This window comes from Sinohyriopsis cumingii, chromosome 4 (genome assembly GCF_028554795.1).
Source record: "Sinohyriopsis cumingii isolate HCF-2022 chromosome 4, ASM2855479v2, whole genome shotgun sequence".
Classification (NCBI taxonomy): Eukaryota; Metazoa; Mollusca; class Bivalvia; order Unionida; family Unionidae; genus Sinohyriopsis; species Sinohyriopsis cumingii.
Window position 1 is genome coordinate 54,655,935 of NC_142964.1, and position 25,513 is coordinate 54,681,447.

General features: G+C 36.6%; 1 pseudogene across 1 annotated transcript in view; it reads left to right on the forward strand.

Moving 5' to 3' along the window:
- The first annotated feature begins 549 nt into the window (after positions 1–549).
- LOC149801192 (putative inhibitor of apoptosis) overlaps positions 550–25,513 on the forward strand; it is a 41,761-nt pseudogene continuing 16,797 nt past the window's right edge. Inside the window, exon 1 of the transcript XR_016420589.1 lies at positions 550–621. The product of XR_016420589.1 is annotated as a putative inhibitor of apoptosis (transcript). The remainder of the gene's footprint in view (positions 622–25,513) is intronic.

A 25,513-nucleotide genomic window follows, 5' to 3' on the forward strand; every position in this document is an offset into this window, starting at 1 on the left:
TCCTTTGTGTAATTTACCGGTTTCCTACCGTAAATACTGCCAGTGCAGTCACAACACCAATGTACACCACTAGATTTTAATATGGACTATCTTATGGGCACTCCGTGACGTTTGCTCCTAATAACTGGCTAATTATTTCGGGCTATGAATATTACCGTTGCTCCGAACTCCAATAATCACACAAGTAATCACATAAATCTAACAATTCCTTAAAACGGGGCGCTATAACCAAATGCGCATACTCCATATTTATTACAGTATCTTTGAAATACAATTGGATAATATGAACCCAGTGGCGCAACTTCAAATTTTTGGCCCCATTGCAAACATTCAGGAAGCATCCCGCCCAGCCCCATCTGTGTGTAAAACTTGGGATTTTGGGTAACTTTCTTGAATGCCCCTCCCTGCATTGCAGTAGCGGCAGGAGCGGTGATTAAGGACTTGTGTGAACTATTCTGGAACACCATAGATAAACACCTTTTCTAAAAATAACCAACATTGTACGTGTATATATATATATATAAGTATGCAAGGTAATAAGTGTAAGTAGAGAATGTTCGGTGTGCCAGTGTCAGATTCCTTGTAACAAGAGTTATTGAACTACAAAGCAAGCCGAATCAGGTAACTGTTTAAAAAACGTGCTTAAATAAATGCCGGCAACTTTCTTACAAGTTTAAATGCATTTATAAATGAGTTGCATCGCGTTAATATCAAATTCAGGCATTTTAACATCGAATATTAATTACATAATTATTTTACTACTACTACTACCTCTATTACTACTACTACTACTACATCAGCAACAGCAGCAACAACAACAACAACAACAATTATTATTATTATTATTATTATCCATAGTGACACAACTGGCTACAACTGTGTTTCCCAAACTGTTTCGGGCCACATTACCCTGGGTTATCCTTAGCGCCCCCTACCTTACCCCGTAAAAGCATTATTCAGCTTTAGCGCCCTACTCGGTATTACTATCGCCCCCCATGGGGCAGTACCGCCAACTTTGGGAACCACTGTGCTATAATATGGCGCTGTTATTCAAACGAAAAAACACGTGATTAGTATTAAAAAAATCTGCAAGACTAATATCGCCTGCATAAAAGAAAATAAATATGGCAAACGTTAATGCAAATTTTACAAGGTTAATAAAATATTATCTCATTGATAGATCACATGTACCAAAAAAAACCCAAATCTTATTTAGTCATAAAATCATGATCAGCCAAAAAATATACTCATAGATGCATAATTTCTTAAAAGCGGAATCATTAGGTCATATTTCATAACGTGATGTAAACTGTTCCTTAAGGCTAGCAGCAGAGAGGGTGAACAGACCATAGAATTCCGACAAAACAAATAAAACTAACAAATAAATCATCTCGTAGAAAGGTCCAGATTTTACAAATGAACTTTCCTTGAGATGTTTATTTTTGCAATTACCGATTGTGCTAATAAAACCTCAGTTTGAAATAGTATCTGAAAAAATAAAGTACTCTACGTGTTTATTTATTTCTTGTTTATTTTTTTGACGACCAACGTTGGTAGGTACCCTCTCTGCTGCTCCCCCTGTTACCCAAATATTTTATCAATACCCACACGATATCTTGTTCTTGGATCATGTAAATTTATTGTTATAAATCCATGCGGGGTAGCTTGCGCTCGTGAGAAGAAATTTTTGAATTTAATTATATCCATGTCACCACCACACCATGTTTGATGAATATTTCGCAACGTGTGTGTGTCTACGCCATTAAACACAACTAAAATGTTGCAGTTGTCTCTGATCACCTTCGGAATTTGTGTATATCGTTGAGTAACATAGATCACGTCTGTATTTTTATGTCTCCCTCGGGAAAATATTCTGGCTGGATTTGATTGTTTATCTAGCATCACATCGTCGTATACAACTAAATTATTAATAAATCCGTCTATGGAATCTACGGATGGTGCTTCATCAATATCGGTTATAAACTCTATAACATCAGTATCTTCATCCAGTAATCGTGCGTTTTCATTGAAATCTTTAAGTACATCATAACATCGTTGATCATCAACGGATGGTGCTACTAAATATAATTTATCCCATTTCAACCATCTCATTATCAGATTAAGTAATAATTGCGTCTTACCCGATCCAGATGGTCCTATGATAATCATTCTGATGGAGTTCGGTAGCGCAGGATGATGCTTAACTGGCTCTCGCTGCCGAGTTGCTGAGAAATCAATTATATCCATATATATTATAACATGAATTTATATTGTTTACGCTGTAAAGTTAAAACTCCAACTATTGATTTAGCTACAGTTACAACAAAAAATAAAAAAATAGCGTACGGTGGAAAATGTTCTGTCTGCTGTAGAAAGAAATTTTCATTTTTACCTAATAAGCGGGGGGGGTGATATTGCTAATTTGATGTCAAAGTTTCCAGGTGCTCCATGGGCTAAATACAGCGGAGAAAAACATCTACCAGGATATAATTATTGCGGTCCTGGTACTCGACTCGATATCAGGCTCGATAATCAAGATCAACCAAAACCAGGCGAGGAACCAATAAATGCTATTGATCGAGCTTGTCATGCTCATGATGTAGCTTATAAAAGTAAAAATCTACAAGATAGGCATATTGCAGATGTAAAATTAATTCATTCATTAAATTCTATAAAAAATAAAAATATTAGAGAATCATTAGCTAATTGGTTAGTAAGATCCTCGATGAAAGGTAAATTAGCGATTGGGGCTGGTAATTAATAATGGAATCAATTTATTATTCACCGAGAGGATACTGGAGAGGCAAAGCAGCAATTGGTAAACTTGCTGATGCAGCATCGGTTAAACATTCTACTGCTAAAACGTGGTTATCTAAACAAGCAATATGGCAAATTTATCTACCGCGTCCTAAACAAATTCAGTACTCGTATTTCGATGTCAGTGTTCCTAATGAAGTTCATCAAGCTGATATTCTGTTTTTACCGCATGATACTGTGCGTGGAAAAACGTACAAATACGCGCTAACCGTAGTTGATGTTGCAAGTAGATATAAAGAAGCAGAGCCGCTATCAGCGAAAACATCATCTGAAGTAGCCGATGCGTTTGAACGAATTTATCAACGAGGTGGTGGACCACGAGGTGGTCTACGATGGCCACAGCTACTACAGGTTGATCCTGGTAAAGAATTTCTTGGTCCAGTATCATCGCTGATGAAACAACATAATACCAAAATACGACGAGGTCATACTGCAATTCACCGTGATCAAGCAATTGTTGAGCGATTTAATCGAACACTTGCTGAGCGGTTATTTGGATATCAATACGCGAGGGAATTTATTCAGGATAAAAGATCTCGTGAATGGGTTGCAAGATTACCAATCGTGATAGCTGCATTAAATAATGAGATCACACGAACAACCAACATGAAACCCATTAGCGCGGTCACAAAAAAAAATATACCAACACAACGGAAAGATGCTGGAAAACAAAAAATATTAGGTGATGTCACAGTCAGATATTTATATGAGCCTGGTGAACTTGAAGGTGGTAGCGCGAGAGCAACTGATCCTATTTGGAGTGTTACCACACACAAAATATCTACCGTGACAAGATCCACTGGAAGAAATGCAGGCGTTTCCAGACCTGCAATCTACAGATTAGATTCAGCTGCTCCTCAACGTGGATTTACACGTGAACAACTACAAATAATTCCCGCGGATACACAACTACCACCGCGATCACTCCGGTGATTTCGATCACTTAACTAGCACCCAAGGCGCTAGCGCCTCTACGTCGATTACACTCAAGACAGGTTAACATGGTATTTTCTCGTGTATGACCGCGACTATTATCTTTTCTATCTACGGTAAATTGTCTTGAATCATTATTCGAATATCGCCATAACATTATACAATTACAACTGGTGCAGTGATTGTTCTGCTGCTGTTTTAACTTAATAATAAATTCAACATCAAGATCAAAGTCGCGTTTATTTTTTTTGTCAGATTGTTTGTATCCGATTAATTTTTTTCTTATTATATCATCATCGATGATGTTAAATTTATCAACGATTTCAGGAATTATAATTCTACGTAATTGAGATATATTTCTGACCCTCGATACCGCCAAATAAACTAAATTTGACCACTCGATGCGATCGTCTACAATCCAGACTCGTGTGTCAGAAATAGTTAATCCCTGTGACGAGTGGATCGTCATAGCGTATCCCAACACCCATGGAGATTTGTCAGCGCGTAATGCATCTTCGACCACACTGATATCAACGGCGACAATATCATTTAATACGAGATTCTGTTTCCTTGACTCTGTCAAGGGTCCTGGAATATCAACATTAATATTCTGTTTTCGTGTATCTGATGGTCTATAACACAACGGTACGGGTAGTTCTGAATATTGTTCTTTATGCAGCTGAAATAACTGTTGTTGTAAAGCGTCTCTGATTATTTTTCTACTTGCTACGATCAAATCGGTGGGTCTCCATGAGTTCAAAAAATCACTCATTGATGTCTCTGAGATCACTCCACGTATTATTTCACACTGAATTTTGTTTGATTGTAATCTGATTAATTTTTTTAAACTCCTTCAAATTTGCATCAAGAGCTCTATGATCATCATCTATTTCTTCGTAATAATTAACGAAATTTTTTAACCAATCATGTGGAGATGGTCCAACAAAAGGCGGAGGTTGACCATGATCGCCACACATTATTATAGCGGTATTTTTCGTCAACAACCAATCAAGAAACATTTTTAATGTATCTAATGACACCGTGCATATCTCGTCCCAAATAATTATTTTAGGTATATATTTTTCTCCCATTCGTTCAGGAGTCCATGTATCCCCGCGCCATCGAAAGAAACTATGATACGTACACGATTGTACTTGCCGCTGTTTCATCTCACGTGCAAGTCTATGTGTGGGTGTCAGCACGATTATATCTGAATTTCTAAAAACATTAATTGTTCGAGTTGTTTTGCCGCATCCACCAGGTCCATTGAGATATACTGTCTTATATCTGGTTATTGGATCACTCAACGATGGTGCCTTCGACATTTCTGATATTTTATTACCCTCACGATAAACATCTCTCACTGGAACATCTGCTGATTCTACATAATTGTGTAATAGTTCCTTTTTTATTCTCCACGAACCCCATCGTTCATCATTACTTGTAAATTTCATAACAGGTTCTAAATATTTACTTGAAATATAAAACGAATCTGTTGCGACTCTGACTGCGGTCTCAGGAAATCTATTAATCATCGATAATAAATTTATAGAAACATAAGCCAACATGGAAGATCTTAGATGAGTATATTGCGGGGATACGTCATTTATGTAACTAACGATCGTACCTAATTTTGTTCCGTCGGATAAATAAACACTCTCTCGATTTACAAATGTATTTTTCGCCGTTGTATCAGCGATTATAAAATCGTACTCGGCATCATCTAAAATTAATCGTGCGTGATGTCTTTTATAATCATATGCACCACCTTGAGTAAATTTACCTATAATTTTTCTACCAAGATCTTTTGCGGTTTTGAGTTTATTAGGAATATCGTCCTTAAACTCGCTAATAACTTCAGAATCTGACATGGGCAACCAAACTTTGGTCTGTGCATGATATGATATAATTGCCTCACTGACCACCAACGATGTCAGTATCGCACAATCTAGCATATATCGCAACAAAACTATAGGTGTCCAACGTTTTTCACAAAAATGTCTGCCAAACCAAACATAACAAATCTTGTGAAGATTTTCGTTAAACTCGAACGACTCAATACAGGCGAATCCAGTCAGATCAAAATCAGGTAATGGTCCATTAATTGCCACTCGCGTCATCTCGTTTGTAGGGTGACCAAATCTTTCAAAGTACGTAGAACAATCTCCGTATCCCAGAAAACTTCCTGGATAACATGCAACCATATCAACCGAAATAACATCATTGTAATTGTATTTGGTATTCCATAATCCGCCATGTCCATATTCGACGCAACTTGCGCGTACGTCCTCGAGTAAATCAAATCGTGTTGGTTTCCATGAATTTCGTTCTCTGGCGAAATGAGCCGCAACAGATGGAACGGTAAAACAATTAGTTAGTAATTTGTCAGTATTTTCCGCGTGCTTGCACTGTAAAAACGTCGCAAGATTTTTCATCTCGTCATGGAGGGATTCTGTGCGATATATTTCACCGTTCGGTTTGACAAACTGATCAAATTCACCCTCCTCATTACTTTTGAATAACCATACCGATACAGGATCGGTTTTACTTATTTCGTTAATAAAATCAAACATATCTGGGGGATAAAATCTAACAGTTCGATCACGTGGAAATATTGTTACTGCGTTAGTCCATGCGTGTGCGTTATGATCGATAATATTTATTGGAGCTCCTTTCGATTTATATTTCGACTGGTACAGTACTTCTCCCGTTATTGTCGCCACAGTTATTGGAAATTTTAATATTTTTCCTAACTCAGCAACATCTTTTATTGTAGCACCGGTATCCCTAACTGAATCAGCCCACGAGTTTATTTTTTCACGCCTTAAATCAGTTAATCCATTTCCACGCATCGCGTTTGTAAAGTGTTCTATTACTCGTTCAGCCACACAATTTAACCTTGACAAGGTCAAGGATGATAATTTCATCGGCGCTAATTTATCAACGTTGGGTTTTTTATTTATCTCATAAATTCCATAAATAACTGCTGTTACAGGATACGCTCGCTCATAATACGGTTTATCAATACCAGTCAATAGACCCGGTCTGGAATTTTTACTTAATATGATAGTTTTATTATTGCCAAGGACAGGATCATATTTGTCACGGATAATCCAACTATCTGTTTCTGTTAATACAATAAATTTTACTCTGAATAAATATTTTTGATTGCCCTCGTATTCAGCGATGTAGTTAATGATAGTTGCCGCTCGCTTGTCATTCATTGTAGCGTCCGTGACAGTGTTGCGTATAATCTTGAACGTTGACCATGTATGAGATGCACCATCCGTGTAAAATTCTTTCTTAGCGTCATGAATTTTCGAGATCAAACTTTTATTTTTCGGATCAACCAGATCTCGTACTGGCAAGTCAGAAGATAATCTGTCAAGGTTGAATTTATACTTAACAGGCCTAGTTTGGGATAATCTCTCAAACTCGTTCATATAACTAAAACAAATATTTAAATAAAGAAAATTATATATACAATGTCCCAATGCAGATGGTTGATGATCGGCTCAGTAAATCGATGCAACAAATCCTGTAGAAAGGAATTTTGTTGGATGCACTCACAAAACATACGACGAGGAAGTCTAGGACCAATACCATGTCTACGGTGTGGTATTGGAGTGCGAGGAAAGACAGAATTATGTGGGAAGTGTGGCGGGAAACGGTTCAGAGAACTTAAAAGATATTGTGACAAAAAAAATAATAGCGGTGAAAACGCTATAAAATCCGTGAAGGATTATATATCAAGATTTCAGACAAACAATGATTTAAACATATAATATTATTATAATGGAGCAAAATATATTTGTCCCACATCCTGTCATAACAAACTATGAATCAAATATTAATGGTATCATCAGACACCGCAAGTTGAAGAGACAAGTTGGTTGTATTAATAATTTTGGTTATCTAAGGTTCACATGCGAGGGGGGGGAAAAAACATTATTTCTGTCATAGATTTACGTATGAATGTTTCTTCGGAGTGATCAATGATGGTCTTGTTATTGATCATATTGACGGGGACACTCAAAACAATAATTTATCCAATTTACAAGCTATCTCTTACAGCGAGAATAATACACGTGGAAATACAGGAAGATATAAGACAATCGGAAAGAGGGCGGTAATTTCTACAAACATAGAAACTGGTGAAGAAATTATGTTTCAGTCTATGAACGCGGCTGCGACATATTTTGATATTAACTCGCGTGTGGTAAAATACGTCGCAGATAATATAACCAGATCTACTTTCTCGAAAAAATATAAACAGAAAATTACATTTCAGTATCAATAACTATCATCACCACATTATTAACTATCATCACCACATTATTAACTATCATCACCACATTGAATTAATTTTTTTTAATTTATGTCACAGAGGTCCTCCATACACTACTGAATTTTTGATTACATAAGGGAGATTACTTTGTAATATATAGTTTTCTTCGTAGATTTTTGATTTTTTATGATCGTAATTAGTCAGTTTAACTAATTACATCGTATAGTGCCGACGAACCTAACTCATTAGACGCATAAGTATTATTTATGGTTTTTAAATATTTTCCCATCATACAACACATGATAATATTATTGATCCGTAGGAAGCTGTGTGTAAACAGAAACCGTTACTCATTGTAATTGACCTGCAGTTGTGTGTTCACTGAACTTACAATTCTGGAAAGTTCTTTGACTGGTGCATTAATGCCACTATATTATTGATTTTCGGTCTGCTACAAATACAGAAACTATTATTCAGAAACTGTTATAAATACAGAAACTGTTATAAATACAGAAACTGTTATTATTCAGAAACTGTTATTATCCAGAAACCGCTACAAATACAGAAATTGTTAAATACAGAAACCGTTATAAATGCAGAAACTGTTATTATCCAGAAACCGCTACAAATACAGAAACTGTTAAATACAGAAACCAGCTACAAATACAGAAACTGTTATAAATACAGAAACTATTATTCAGAAACTATTATTCAGAAACTGTTATAAATGCAGAAACTGTTATAAATACAGAAACCGCTACAAATACAGAAACTGTTAAATACAGAAACTGTTATGATTCAGAAACCGCTGTTTACTGTAAATATTGGTTCCTTAGCTATATATTAACTTCCGAAACATATGTTCGTAACAATGTTTGATAGCTCGATCAGTATGGTATTGGACTGTGACGCTCGCGGTCCAGGATCGAATCCCCCATGGCTGACAATTTGTCGGTGGTGCGCATAATTGCGATTTTTATAATAGTGGGGGGAACCGCAAGAACCCCTCCGCTCAGCAAATTCACAACCACAATACTGACTGGTTGTTGATACATATTTTCGTATCACCCACTGGATTAATTATTGTGGGTGTGATTTTGCTGAGCGTATATGTTTGTACTGTCCTTAGTTAGTACCGTTTCATTCATAATCTGAGCTCGCTAATACACTCGATAGGGGCTCTTCATTCATTGTATATAACCATTTCATTGTATATCATTCATTTCATTGTATATAACCATTTCATTGTATATCATTCATTTCATTGTATATAACCATTTCATTGTATATCATTCATTTCATTGTATATATGTGTGTCCGATAAACTTGGTAGATTGCGGTGGCAAGCTACGAGTTTAATGAGGACTGTGCTGTCCTTATGCTGTCCTTAGTTAGTGCCGTTTCATTCATAATCTGAGCTCGCTAATACACTCGATAGGGGCTCTTCATTCATTGTATATATGTTATATGTATGTCCGATAAACTTGGTAGATTGCGGTGGCAAGCTACGAGTTTAATGAGGACTGTGCTGTCCTTAGTTAGTTATATGTTATATGTATGTCCGATAAACTTGGTAGATTGCGGTGGCAAGCTACGAGTTTATGAGGGTTGTGCCGTCCCCCCTCTTGGGCCTCTAGACCGTTGTTTGGCGGGTTAGGGGCTCTCGTAGAGGGAATATTTGCCTAATGAACTTGGTAGATTGCGGTGGCAAGCTACGAGTTCTTGGCTGTGCTGTCCCTGAAACATCCCGACGAACTCGCTAATACACTCGATAGGTGTTCTAGGGATATTTTTTTTATTTTAAAGATTTATATATTATATAATGAACCATGAAAATATCAATGATGTAATTGTCGCTATTAAAAAATTAAAAAAAGATGGAATTAATATATCTGATGAACTTAATCCTGAAAAAATAGTTTCTGACTTTGAGATTTTACAAGAACGTAAAACCATGGGGACACACACACTATCATCTGAATACAGGCTCATGAAACGGATTCAATCGGCAATGTTTCAGTCGCTAGCTACCGTAGAAGATGATCATGTGAAGGAGTTCGTTCCTCTTTCTACCGCCGTAGAAAGAATTAAGTCGTTATTATCCCACGAGTATGAGGCAAAGAAAACGATTAGTACTCGCATAAGACAATTAAGAAAAATAATGTCAGATCATGAAACGATCCAAGGTAACCTCGTTACTGGTGAAACGATCCAAGGTAACTTCGTTACTGATGAAACGATCCAAGGTAACTTCGTTGGTGAAACGATCCAAGGTAACTTCGTTGGTGAAACGATCCAAGGTAACTTCGTTACTGATGATAATGAAAATGAAAGTTTTGGTAACTGGGGTCCAAGTCAACGCTGACCACATGTATTGGTAGTCAAAATCAAGAAAGTTCTAACCTTGTCAAATTTGTTCCTAATAAATTTTATTTATTATAAATTTTATTTTTACTGAGGATTTATTTTTTTTTACTAAAATCAAGAAAAATGCACAAATTACTTGATTCTGACGGGGTAGTTGGTAGTCAAAATCAAAGAAAAATGCACAAATTACTTGATTTCTGACGGGGTAGTTGGTAGTCAAAATCAGGAAAATTGAGCAATTTCGTTGTATTTTAGTAAAAAAAAAATAAAAATCTCAGTAAAAATAATATTATTAATAAATAAAATTAATTTATAATAAATAAAATTTGTTAGGAACAATTTGACAAGGTTAGAACTTTCTTGATTTTGACGGGGTAGTTGGTAGTCAAAATCAAGTAGTTCGTGCATTTTTATGTTTCTGACGGGGTAGTTGGTAGTCAAAATCAAGTAGTTCGTGCATTTTTATGTTTCTGAGGGGGTAGTTGGTAGTCAAAATCAAGTAATTTGTAAAATCAGGAAATTTAATAAATATTATTTTTTTTTTGTGATAGAAATTTTAATTTTACTTTCATCGACTAGCTTTTTTAGTTGCCTAGGCCTTAGTTGCCTAGGCCTTAGTTGCCTAGGCCTTAGTTGCCTAGGCCGATTAATTTGTACTAAACACAAATTTATGCTAGTAATAATAAAATATTTTTTTAAGTTGATCGAATTTGATTCTGATCTCTGTTACAAATGTTCTTCTAACTGTTAAGAAATCCTCGCGTGTAAAAACCCTCCACATAAAGATCTACGATAAAGTCTTACGACGGAAGTCTTTACGACAAAAATCCTTAAGACAAAAATCCTTAAGACGGAAGTCTTTACGACTTTACATACAGATTTATTATAAGCTCTTCTTCACGTATGTCAATCAAGCGATTAAGGTGGTCTGTGAGTTTAAAATTGATTCGTGTTAACATATTATTGTGACACCGCAAATACACGGGATTAGTTGGTTCTTGCACGATTAAATTTCCAGGGGGAACTTGTGGTGTGAACGTGTACAGGATGTATCCTTGTTGAGCTTGATTTGATCTTCCGAGATCTATTTGATAGCTGCCATCGATTACGTCACAAACCAGATTGACCGCGACCGTCGGTGTTATATTAACGATCCGCGGGGATACGTGCCTTCCGCCGCCGTGTGGATCATTATCATATCTGAGAACAGTTGGAGGTGGTGCTAGTTTTCTCCATGCATCATGTATTTTAGGGAAGTTTTCGTTGATAAGATCCTTAAGTGTTTTTCTTAATTCATCTGTTTCAAATCCTGGTAGTGTAAAATTTAATAAATCCGATTCAGTTATTTTATAATGATCAATGTATATTTGTTTGAGGCTTTGTTCTGACCAAGGAGAACCATCATTTATCATTTTAATAACAGCCTGATTAGCGTATTTAAGATCTAATACAATTTGATTTAAATGTTGTATCGTTACAATGCTCTGATGTTTTAGATTGATATTGGGATACTCCAGGATATAGTTTTTAAGTAAATATGCTAATGTCGTTAATGTAGTTGTGTGTTCAGTTCTAATTGTATTTGCTGTTATTTTGAAATTTTTTTCGTAAACAAATTCAGTTGAAGTTTTCCTATCAGAATCGATGAGAGAAAACGGTATCACAGGATATCTTTTACCATCTAAAATGTAGTGTTCATTTCCAGTCCACGGGTACAAATTTCGGTATTTTGGTATTGTTATAAATTTTGCTTCATCTGTGAGAAATTCATCTAACTTCGGTTCTGGTGGTCCTTCATACACCGGGGGAACATCCGGCCAACCTAGCACGGATCTGATTGAAGATTGATAAATATCAACTGCATAATCAGGCGAGTTTATTTCAACCGTCGAGGACAACGTCGGCTCATGAACGTTTATTGATATTTTTGATTCCTTTCCTGTTATTGATTTTATTCTACGCGCAAATTCCTCACCGATCTCTTCAATCTGGTAACTGCCGGTTGGTATTCCAACAACAACCCAGTCAGGTGTTCCATCGGGTTTGTTGTTGTTAGTAAATACGAGCGAATTATTTGCTGGTGTACCATTAAATGATTTTGATCTGATATTTGGCCAGCTGTAATATACTCGTAATTGTGCTAGTGCTATTTCTTTTACTGGAATTGCAATAGGAAAATTAACACTAAATTCAGGATTGGTTGAACTTACCGAGATCATCGTTATCTTTGGCGGAGTTGTGTTGGTCACGATCTGCTGGAGTAATTCTGTCATTATTGATACTTGTATCTTTAATACCTTCATCGTATATTTTGGTTATCATTGAAAATTCGAAATCAGATATAATTCCATCACTGAGACTCGCTGATAACAACGAGGATAATTTCGAGTATGCTACCGTCGCTGTATGTAATTTTATTTTGTAATCGGATAACTTTTCGTTCGTACAAGTACATATTTTTTTTGTGATGATACTAAGCACACCTGCAATAGTTGTTGCTGCTGAAATACAGATAGTTACAGCTACTGGTGCCATCGTTGTCAACGCTGATAATATTACACCGGTTCCAGCAACAACAGCGGATACTGAATAAACAATCACATCAACGATAACCAATCGTCGTCGATATTTTTTTACTTTTACTGTATATTGATCAACTTGATCTTTTAGCGCAGCCTGCCATTCACGCGCTTGATTGTATCTGTATTGTGCACCGTCCATATATATTTTTATGCCGTAACCAATTGAGGTGTTTCAGCTACAAATTCCAAACACCACCAGAAGGATGTTGCGGTTAATTTCTTATCATCTGCTTCCAGAATAAATATTTCTTCGGTTCCGCTATTTAATACAACAGATACAACCCCGGAAAACCTGTCTGTGGAATGACGCCATGGAAACGTTGTAAATATTTCAAACTTAGCGGCGGAAAACACAGACAGCCTGTACACGCCAGTGACTGTTGCGGTATATTTGATAGTATTATTTTGCTGCGACCATGTTGCAAATCCAGATGATACCGTGCATACGATGTTTGTGATATGCCCGGGAGTTATTGCAGCTGGAATTTTAATCAGATTGGTTTTACTGATAATCTCAGGAATTCCCGTTACGATGTCTAGTTGTGTTCGTTTGATCGTGTCTAGGTTACTTTTGATATCAACGAGTTTCATGTCAATGACGGAAGGAGTTCCAAAGAACTTACTTATGGCATCATCGGTTTTCTGAAAATTTCTTCGAAGCCTTAAAAAACCGGTTACGTGAACATCATATTCGGCCCGTAACGTGGATAATTTACCGTCTACGGTGCCATAGTTGACGTCGACGTATTTTTTTGTTGCTGCATCTTCGTCAGATGTTGGATCCGCTAAAACTACTATTTTATTTCCGTTCATGCTGAGTTCACCCATCATTGTGTCACCGGTGTTTTTCATACGATTAGCAACACTTTTTGCAATTTCATCTCTGATGGTTTTAAGTGACATACTTGAATCTCTGATTTTGCCGCTCTCAGTAAACACGGGAATATTATCCGTAACTGCACCAAGTACTCGCCGGACTATATCATTCCATTTGATATTGCTGGTTTTTAGTTTACCATATCGATCTTGAAAAATAACAACTTCATCTGGGTCAACTCCAGCAAGGTTCATAATATCAGCGAGGTCATCTTTAGTCGCATACTTTGACAGATCAACGTCGGATTTTATTTTCTTAACGCGTGAAGATCTTCCGTAAATGTCAACCATTATAATAAGATCCGTTGTTTAAAATGCTTTACGCGCAACATATCGGTTGCTTGTATAATCGTGCACGACTTTATGTGGCGGCCTGGATGATTTTGATATAGCGTCGAGTACATTAATTACTTCACGGCCGCATATTGGTGGATCTGTCATTGTTTGTGTTGGTAGCGTTGAATACCAAACTTTGGAACCTCTGGTTGCATGGAGTGGTGCGACATACTTGATAAATTCAACAGGTGGAGCTAACCCGTACGAATCAAAATAAACAATTCCACGCGGATCAACCGCGTATGATACCCAATGAGTACCGGGTCCGGAACGTTTGTCAAGATTAATAATACCTGTTTCAAGTTTGTTTGGTTGTTTCGGTAATTGATCTCGCATAAAAACACCTCTAAAGGCGGATATTTTTAATTTTTTTAGCAGCATCAAGTAAATCAAAATTTGATGCTGGAACGTCTAACGAAATGACCCTGGAAGCCTTAGGCCTCTCCCCCAACGAGATCCCGGTAATCTTAGACCGCGTCCCTTTTTTTTGTACCCCTGCCCTGTTGCTTTCTTTAGTGCCATTCCAGCGGCTGTTCCAACAGCACCTAACGCGGCCGCTTTTGCTACGGCTGGAGCAGCTGCAGCTATTAATGCCGGAATGGCCGCAAGTAGTGGGAATATACCACCCGTTTTAACCATGTCTTTGATGGCGCTCGAGGAGAGATGGAATTGAACTCCAGTTTTTGATTCTAGGGCTTTATTGAAATGTTTAATCTGATTATTTGTCAACGATAATTTGTTTGGACCACCACTAATATGATCTCGTTTTAGTGATATTTTAGTTCCGCATTTGTTGGCGGTTTTTGATTGAAGCTTTTTTACCTGACCCGGGGTCAGAGTAACATTAACATGACTATACGACATTTTTATATAAAATATATTTTTCTAAATAACACGATTAAAGATTTTCCACCGGTGCATCAACGACCCTCATTCGACCACTGCCACCTTCAAGTAACATGGCCTTGTCGCTAAGTATGACCGCGATCGCTTTGTAGGCGCCGGGAACAATTGGTGGACCGGGTATATCAGGAGGAGGGGCAGTAACACGAGCTCGAAAGTGTACATCAACAACAGATTGTTTGGATAAATCAAGATGTTCTAATGAAAAATAATAAATCGGATATAGACCTGTAAAATCTAGTTGTGATATTTGCAAACCAGTATCTATATTTTGATCACGTCCCATGAATGACATTAAACGATGATATGCGCGCGCTACATGATTTTGTTCATAATTTAGTTGTATATCCTCGGATGGTTCTTGATGTCCATTTATCCGTAGGGATACTTCACTAACTCCAAGGTTGTCAAATATCATATGTGAACGTTATTGATTATTCGTCCGAGCATTATCTTGTAGTGCAATAAAAATATATCGTGGTGCAGAAACACCCTGTTGTGATGCTATATGCCATGTAAATAAACCATTAATATTGCTTTGAGCAGCATCTGTGGTTACTGTTAACCATGATAGCAATGATTTACCGCCTTGATCCATAAAAGATAGTAATTTTTGTTCCTCAGTAATAGATGGAGTCATTACTGGCATCCACAATGAAAGTTTTGATATATTTACTTTACCCTCGGCAACACCAGCACCTCGCCAGATTGCATCATTATCATTACCTTTTCTTACGAGCACAATTGTGTGTTTAGCTCCAAAGATGACTTTTCTAACATTTCTGCAAAATCCAAAGATGTGTGATAATGGAATTGCACACGAAAAATTTCTATCATTTCCTGACAGTGCTGATCGGCGTGTTGCAAATCCCAGGTTGTAAGTCGCATTAACGCTTTTTATAATATCAAAAACAGCACCCGGTGCGTCTGCGTGTTCAAAATCAACTGGTTGTGCATCGGCAGTAGCTACTGGTGTTCGTAACTTAATATACTGAACATGATCAGCGTTGTCAGTAATATCCTTAGCAAACATCATTGTTGGACCAGCTGATCTTGTAAAGTCGTCAGAATATCTCGCCAGACCAATTATTGTTGTAGCAACATCAACATCCTTCTGAACTGATTCAATATTTTTTCCATCAATCATGTATGTGGCGCTATCAAACAACGCCATAATCCCGTTGTTGACAAAACCAACACGTAAATTAGCAGCATATGGCGTATTAGCTGCAACATTCGTTACAAGTCTACCTTCTACTTCAATAAACGCCTCAGCGGGCAAGAAATATCTACTTGTATCATGAACCTGTAATTCGATTCTCCCCTGATGATTTGGTAGTCTTGCGTCATAAGAATAAAATTGATAATCACGTACTGACTCGTACTTAAGGACAGGTGCCTCCATATCAAATGCTGGGTCTGATTCGCGCCTGAACATTTTTATTATAATTATCATTTTTTCAAATGATGATCATCGTCGACGAAAACCGCTTCCTGCTATTAAATTTGCCGTTATATTTTTTTCTGCTTCTTCAGATATCGCCGCTAGTTTTTGATTTGCAGCCTGATTTATTATTTTACTGACATCTGCGGGCATCACCTCAGTACTTGCCAGTTTCACCGGTGGTTGTTGTTTTCGTCGCAGTAATCGTGCTAGTCTTTCTTTGATCGCCGAGAACGCCTTACCAGCAACATTGACAATTGCTCCAGGAGCTTTATCACGAACAATATCAATAGCCTTCATCGATAATTGTTTTGCAACAGGTGCTACTTTTGGAGCTATCCTCGTGAATAATCCTCGGATGACATCACCAAGTCCATTTCCGTAAATTGCTTCATAGATTGGTAATCGTGAGTTTACCGCTCTAACCTGTGTGGGTTTACGATGATTATCATGCACAATCATTTTATTTTATTTACCATTTATCTAACAACTAGTCATCAACGAGCTCATCAATAAGTTCTCGGTAAACGCCAATATCCATGATACCACCTTGAAATAGTCGCCGACAAATATCAGCTGCTTCATTAATTATTTCTGGTGAATTATTTCCGGCACGTTTTCCTCCTATGAGAACTTCTAACCGTGACACGTCATTGATGATATTATCAGGACATAAACCACGTCCTGTTTTAGGTTCATCTTGAGGTGTTTTAAATACTGGTGGTTGCATTACCGGAGTAAGTACTTCAGTGGTGGCCGGGGGTGAACCTTCTCGAAATCCATGTGGTGAACCTGTCGGTGTAAATGTCATTTTCGGTGCAGAAATTTTATGTAAAGGTGAAGGAATTTTCTTCGAGGAGGGTGATTTAAGTGACTCTTTAGCCTTTTTAATTTCCGACATCAACCTTTGCTGTGGCGAAGAAGATTGTTGTTGTTCTATTTGTTGCAGAGGTGGAGGAAGCTGATACTGGGAGGACTCTCCTTGTTTTGGTTGTTCCCATCTCTCTCTATAAAGTCTTTTTACTTCTTCTTTAAGTCTTTCAAATTCTGGACCTCTAGCTTGTTTTTTGTTGTAATATACGCGATATATCCATTTAATGAAATTATCATCATTTGTTTTTTCATAACGGGGTTTTAAAATACTAGATTTATTAGATATACTATTTAATATTTCTTCAGGTAATCTCTCTCTTTCAGTTTTTCTAATTTCCTCAACAACTCCTTCGTTAAATTTTGCAATTAATTCTACGTTTTCTCCTGCTGGTTTGGATTTAGATGCAAGTTTTTTTCTCACATCGGCGACTTCAGTACGAAGTTCTCCAATACCTTCAAGTATTTCCTCATCAACAGGTGGAGGCTGAGCTGCAGCTATATTAGTTGGAAGATTTCGTAAAATCTCCATTGTCTGTTCAGTCAGAGCTGCAGTTTGTTTTGATACCGGAAGAAGATCTTTTTTGATGACAGTTCTAACTTTCTTAGTAGCTGTAGTGACGGGCTTAAACAGTTTTTTAGTGTCCTCTTCATACTCAACTTGTGCTTCTTGCTGCGCTTGTAGATTTTTTCTAAATGAGTCTTTGACAGGAAGAAATTTTTTAATTGCTTCTAATCGTTCTCGAGCTGTTCTTGCAGTATGAGATTCTGGATGTATCATTTTATTATAACATAATAATTTAATTAATATCAGCAGAAGAGGAGCAGCAGAGAGGGTACCTACCAACGTTGGTCGTCAAAAAAATAAACAAGAAATAAATAAACACGTAGAGTACTTTATTTTTTCAGATACTATTTCAAACTGAGGTTTTATTAGCACAATCGGTAATTGCAAAAATAAACATCTCAAGGAAAGTTCATTTGTAAAATCTGGACCTTTCTACGAGATGATTTATTTGTTTGTTTTATTTGTTTTGTCGGAATTCTATGGTCTGTTCACCCTCTCTGCTGCTAGGCTCAACCAGAGAAAGCAAAAGATTTATTAAATACTCTTTCGGTACGTATAAATCTAAGTGTTTAAATGACCGTGTACGTACCCTTATACAAATATTCATTATAAATTTTAAAACATTAAGATATTCTGGACTAAGCTATGTAAAATCCTCAAAATAAGACCCGCTAGGTTAGGTACATATGAACGTTGTTTTATTTTATTTTTTTCTTTTGGGGCGGGCGAGCATGCTATCGTCATAACACCAGAAACCAATCAATTTTGAAAACAAAATCGGCAGGGAAGTCATTATTATATGACTTTAATTATTGGTCGCTTATATAAAACATATTACTTCAAAATGAACGAAGGTTATTTTAAAATATGAACGTTATCATTAAATGTAAAGCATGCACCCGGAGTGGCTAAGGTGGTTGAGAATGGGACTTGTAATCTAAAAGACGCCGGTTCAATACCCGTCCACGCCAGCCAGGGTTGAACACATCGGTTTTCAGTGTCATTTAGTTCCCATTTCATAGACGCGGTTTATTAGTAGCCAATATTGTGCTGAGAATGCCGTTAGAAAACAACAACAAAAAATCCGATCAATTCAAACAAAAATCAAATGAAGATTTTATGAAGGAAAAGACGACTGGTGGGGTAGATTTGTTTTCACAAGGCACACAGTATAAACACATCTGGCAAGGAATTGCTACCTAAACTTAGCGAGCATGATGTAATAGTTCTAAAACTTTATCAAAAGTGTGAAAAGTATGATGGAAGCACATTCGGTGCACAAAGTATAATAAACAATCCGGGGGAAAATACAACTCCAGCAATTTCGAGTTGATTTTACAGTTAATTGTTACAGTGCTCTTAGGAGTCGGATTATGATGAGACGTTTTGGCTCCTTAATTGTGTCATAAACTGCTCAGATTTTGAGTTAATTAAAATCTTCCCTTAAACAGGGGATTATGCGCTACAAGGCAGACATGGCATTTCTTTAAGAATCGTATTATAACTTGTTGTATAAACGCCTTCTAAAGATTAATATTGTAATAGGCCTATGTCATATGCTTTTTACATCTCTATTTTATATATTTGTTAGATTTTAATAATGTTTTTTGTTGATTATGCAAAGTCTGTTTTGCAAAGATTTTTCTGAAACATTCACGTTTACAGCTAGTCACCATATGGACGACCTATGCGCCAATTTTGGTGAATTTCCGCTGTTGTTTAGTTGAAGATATAGTTCCATCAGATGGATGGACGGACAGACCTTACGTATCACTTTTAATATCGCCGACAGTAAAGTGTTGGAATACAGGCGTGTGACGAATCATTTGAATAATATGACTTAAATAACTTCAATGTTTTGCCGTCACAGATCCTCACGCTTATTGCTGCCAATTCCAAACCAATAACTCAACATCACTCACTACCCATCCCTTCATTTGGTAGTCATAACCACAACAAGATTGAGTGACAAAGGTATTTCAGTCCAAATTCCGCCACAGGTAGTATAGTGGTCATTTGTATGATTTAGCTGTCGAGTAGCGAGATCGCAAAATTAAATCACGTCAAAATGTAGCGCCTTAAATACTTAAAGCTTTGTAGACCCACAGTCTTAAAACACAACATGCCAAAATGGAAATCATATTTTTAAGAAGAAAAAAAACAGGAAAAAAACCCCACAAAATCCCCCCCCCCCCCAACAAAATCACTATATCTGATGTCCACGGAAAATATCCGCTAAATGATATGTGATGTGTCCTTGTTCAGGCTGCATATAAAACATCTGGTTTTTGAACATGGCCCTGTAAATTGAAAGCTTTTTAATTTGATATTCTTTCCCGCCCCACCTTCCCAAGGACCTTAGGATGGGATACAAGAAGGATACTCCTCATGCAGATAACTATATTTTCTCAAATCTCCACCCAACGATTTAGGAAAAAACACGACAGTGGCAAGAAAGAGGGCATCACAATAATTGGTAGCATATCATTAAAAGCAGCTGTTGAGTCCTAATAACAAGTAAGAATATTATACATTTACCAAGAGAATAATGTCCATGGAAAATTAAAGCTATTTCCAGTACAAGATAGGAAAATACCTATAGGAAAAAACCCATGCTCCATGAGATTCTAATGACGAAGTAACAGTTTTGTAATTTTGTGTGAGATGACTTTTTGACATTTTATGTTGAAAGGCCTTAGGTTAGTCTAAACATGTTGTAATGCCGTAAAACAATCTGTAGGGATTATAGTAAACCAGTCTGTAGGGATTATAGTAAAGCAGTCTGTAGGGATTATAGGTGGCGCTCACCAGATAATATGTACTTTTGAAAGAGTGACGTATGTAAGGTGAAGTAGTTCGCATTTAAAACATGCACAGTGGAGAGAATGTTGGCATACCTCTATGCTACATTAATGTAATGTGGATGATATTTCTTTTGGATATTGTACTTTTGGAAATTTTACATGATTTAAGCACACTGCTAACTAAAATGACTGCTCCCTTGTGTTAAAAAAATCAGTCTGAATTAGTCTAAAGTACACTATACATAGCAGCTATTAAAATAGGGAAAATGAATTTCGCCAGACTAGACAATACCAGCTTCTGAAAGTGCAATGAATGAATTACCAAATATATAAAATGTAAAAAAAAGTTATTGGCTCTTTTTTATACAATTTACCTCTGAAGTTCAGGAAGTGAAAATGACCAAGTAGAGCTAGCACTTTTTTGAAAGGTGCACATTTGGAGTAAGGCCAAGCTGTATACTCTATAACCCATAGTACACCCATCAATCATACACCAAAATAAAGGGAATTAAAGGTTCTTTGCATTATACCTAAGATATACAAGGTCTTTTTTAAATAGCCAGTATAACAAGTGAGGAAAGCCGGGGACATTCTTTTTCTTTAAAATCATAACCAATGCAAAATGCGAAACTGTATAGCGCCACCATAGCAAAGCAGTCACTGCACTGGAGTCAGTTATTATCCGCTGTCGTTATTTAGACACATCGGAGAACTTGACCAAAATATAAAGAAGAATAATGGTCCCACCGACCACGATATATTAGTTATAACTCATTTCTTATTCGGAAATGTAAGACATAGTAAAGTTTTGATTGCTTAATTGATACTTGACTCTAAGCCATAGCTCACCTAAATTGCAAATATTTAATTCCTAATCGAGAAAATATTGACATTTGGGTGATAGGGAATCTGTTTGAAATTTTTTAAACCCTCCCCCCAAAAATCGTTAAATCCCGTGGATTGCATGATTCCAGCTTATTCTATAAATGGCTGCATTGTCTCTAGGAAGAGTAAGGATGGATAAATAATATTTGAGAAATTTTCAGGTATACTGATTGTAAACAAATCTTATAGTATATTTCACCGTCCAATTGCTAATGCGCGAAATGGGACTTTTGAGTCTAGTCGCAAGTGTCTAACTAACTAAAGGCAATGCATCTATTTTGACAACTGTTTCACTGAGGACATATAACCTTTCTATATAAATTTTAATTTACTGTTTCTTAATAGATGATATATGTAAGACGTTTGAAACAATGAATGAAATCTTTATTCTATAACTTCATTGATTGCCTAGTTCTAGCAGTGAATGCGAACTATTCTGAAATTTGAATGTTTTCATGAAAGTTAATATGTAGTGTGACCATGCAGCACATGATGACCAGTGGGAGATTTTTTTCTTCTTCGTAAAACATACAGTATGATATTTAGTAAGGAATCGACTACCTACACTTATTGAGTATGCTGTGTAAGTTCGTAGTAGAAACCTAATGATATAATGGGCTTGATGGAACCACAGTAATGTCAGCAAATTGTTATAAAATGTCTTGCAGCTGTAACAAACACACATTCAGTTTGAAATCTGTGTGTTGCTCAATCTTTTTTGAAATAAATTCGATTCTGATGTTCAACAATTGTTAAAGATCCTATAGAATAAACTCTTCATTTGTAACGCAGGGAGTTGTAATAAAAAATAATATATCACTATAGTAGAACGGACATAAAATAATACAGAGAGAGAGAGAGAGAGAGAGAGAGAGAGAGAGAGAGAGAGAGAGAGAGTAATCTGTACGACAAGGATTCTGGTATGGAGTACTTGTAGATTCTACATTCTATTGATTGCTGATTTGACCCATTTAAGATAATCATATAAATTCAGCTATAATGTTAAAATGTCCTTGTTGTCAGTACTGGTCAAAATGAACCTTATTTGTATTTTGTTTCATAAAGAACTTCTTTCAAAATTGATTTCATATCTAAAAAGCTACAAAGCAGACATGACCCATTTCTTCGGAATCGTGACAGATATTTGCTATTTATCTTCAGAAAGTCTCCAGATACCCCTTCTTCGAAACTTTACGGTCGCATGGCAACGGCAATTGCTCGGAGACGATTGACCCGACGGTTATCACTCAGAATGTATGCACAGGAAGGTAGAACAGATTTACGTGTAGCACCCTCGAGACAAATAAATGCCTCTGCTGCCTAACGATTTGCTATCCGATTTTGGAGTTTAACAGAATAGTTCCAAACACTTAATTCTTTTAATTTGTTTCGTTGTGATGACTTTCGAATGTCAGTCTAGTATTTACACAAAGAATGATCGATTGGCGTGCCAGATTCGTGACGAAACTGGTTTGAATCATACCATCAGATCAACGTCTGCTGTGGTGTTGAATTCATGAGCAAGGTACATTACGCCATTTTATTAAAATTTGCTTCGGTCCAATGTAACTTGCGTATGTTGTTATACCATTGAACACCAAGCGAAACCAGCTGAAACAATTGAAACAATTGAAACAATCTCATTGTAAATACCAGTTTCAACAAGAGATGCTTATCGATTATTCATGCTGCAGTAACTGCATGGCTTGTCGTTTGCTTTACTGATTAGAATAATTCCATTATTAAAATTCGTGGAGTGGGGAAAATCTTTGTCATAGAGGCTCATGCCTGTATTCAGCATCGTACATTATTCGAAGTTTTTTCTGAAATGGAATCAATGTATTCATGTTTGCAGATATTAAGAACTCTTTCGCATGTGGACTGTATAGATATAAAACATCACTGTGAGTTGTAGGAGGATACGTTGTCATGGAAACTCCAGTAGCTCATTGACATACATAGGCCAGCAACGGTAAGTGTATTCTGCAACATACGGGTAACCTTGTGTGTGATTATATACTTTAAAACATAATCTCTGTTAGTTGATATCCATCTTGAGGAAAATATCACGAAATAGTGGCATTAGCTAATATTACATTGCGCTTAATTAGTGGTATTGGTCTAACGGTACACAGCAAGGTCCAGAAAATGTGTGTATGTGTCTACTTTAATTATCTAACGTTATCTGAATAACATCATCCATGTATGTATGCATGCATGTATGTATGAATGTATGTATGTATGTATGTATGTATGTACGTACGTACGTATGGCTCCGGATCATCCTCAACTGTTGTAGTGGAACTATCAACCAAACTCACAAAAACTGGTCACGGGTTCAGTGCGGCGGATGATTTATTTTTTTTTACAACCCGCGACCATGCTGAATTCATCTTACTACTTCAAGCGTGTAGTGACGGGACGAGGAAAGGAATGCATAGAGGAAACCATTGAAGGGAAGACGCGCCCTTAAGATGGCGCTCTACAGTTTTATATTCCCCCCACCTCCCAAGAAAAAGGGGTTAGAATTTAAACGGAAAAGAATTTGCCCGGCTTTCCTCACTGGTTTTACTGGCTATTTAATTTTTTTTAATATGTTAAATATAGTTCAAAGAACCTGCAATTCCCTCTATTTTTGTGTATGATTGATGGGTGTAATATGGGTTTTAGTGTATACAGCTTAACCTTACTCCAGATGTGCACCTTTCAAAAAAGTGCTAGCTCCACTTGGTCATTTTTACATTTTGAACTTCAGAGGTAAATTGTATAAAAAGAGCCGATAACTTTTTGTTACATTTTATATATTTGGTTTTTCATTCATTGTACTTTCAGAAGCTGGTATTGTCTAGTCTGGCAAAATTCATTTTCCCTATTTAAATAGCTACTACGAACAGTGTACTTTAGACTAATTCAGGCTGATTTTTTTTAGCACAAGGGAGCAGTCATTTTAGTTAGCAGTGTGCTTAGATTATGTACAATTTCCAAAAGTACAATATCCTAAGAAATGTCAGCCACATTACATTAAAGCAGCATAGAGGTATGCCAACGTTTTATGCACTGTGCATGTTTGAAATGCAAACAGCTTCATCGTACATACGTCACTCTCTCAAAAGTACAAAATAACTGATGAGTACCCCCTATGAGCTGTTGGCTGGGTTCAAATTCGGAACCGAATACAGTTCACACTTCATTTAATCGGATATTATAATATAACCAATTACACTTCATCTTATATACGCTTAGACCAAATCCGTTGGAAGGGAGAAATAAGAAAACTGTGGACAAAACAGGTAAATCATAGAATGCAAGTTTGTACTCATGCCACGAAACATTTAAAGCTATTCAACGCATTGTTTTCGTAAATATTTTGTGAGTATAAATATTTCATATGCATGAAAAGTGTAACAGAGGTTGGACAAAGGAGTTTGTGTGTATATTGAATATTGTAGATACTCTAACCTATTATCGAATGTATAGAAGTAAGCGTTCATTTCAATCTTGTGCCATTACACCTTAAACACAATATTTCAATCTTGTGCCATTACACCTTAAACACAATATTTCAATCACATGCCATCCAGATAGAGAAAATTTGTATGCGCTTGGCACTCACAGTTCGAAGTATCTGATGCCAATTCTCAGAACGTGGGCCAACATATGGAGCTTTTCAAGCAATATAAATATACAGGTAAAATATATCCAGGATTCTAAATCCAGACAGCAGGAATTCAGACAATCGGGCGGTAGCTAGGTCTTTGCTTAATGATAATCAAATAAATCGCTGTCGAAATGACGAATCGCCAAACCCCGCCTATCTACCACCGGCTGTTTGCCAACCGC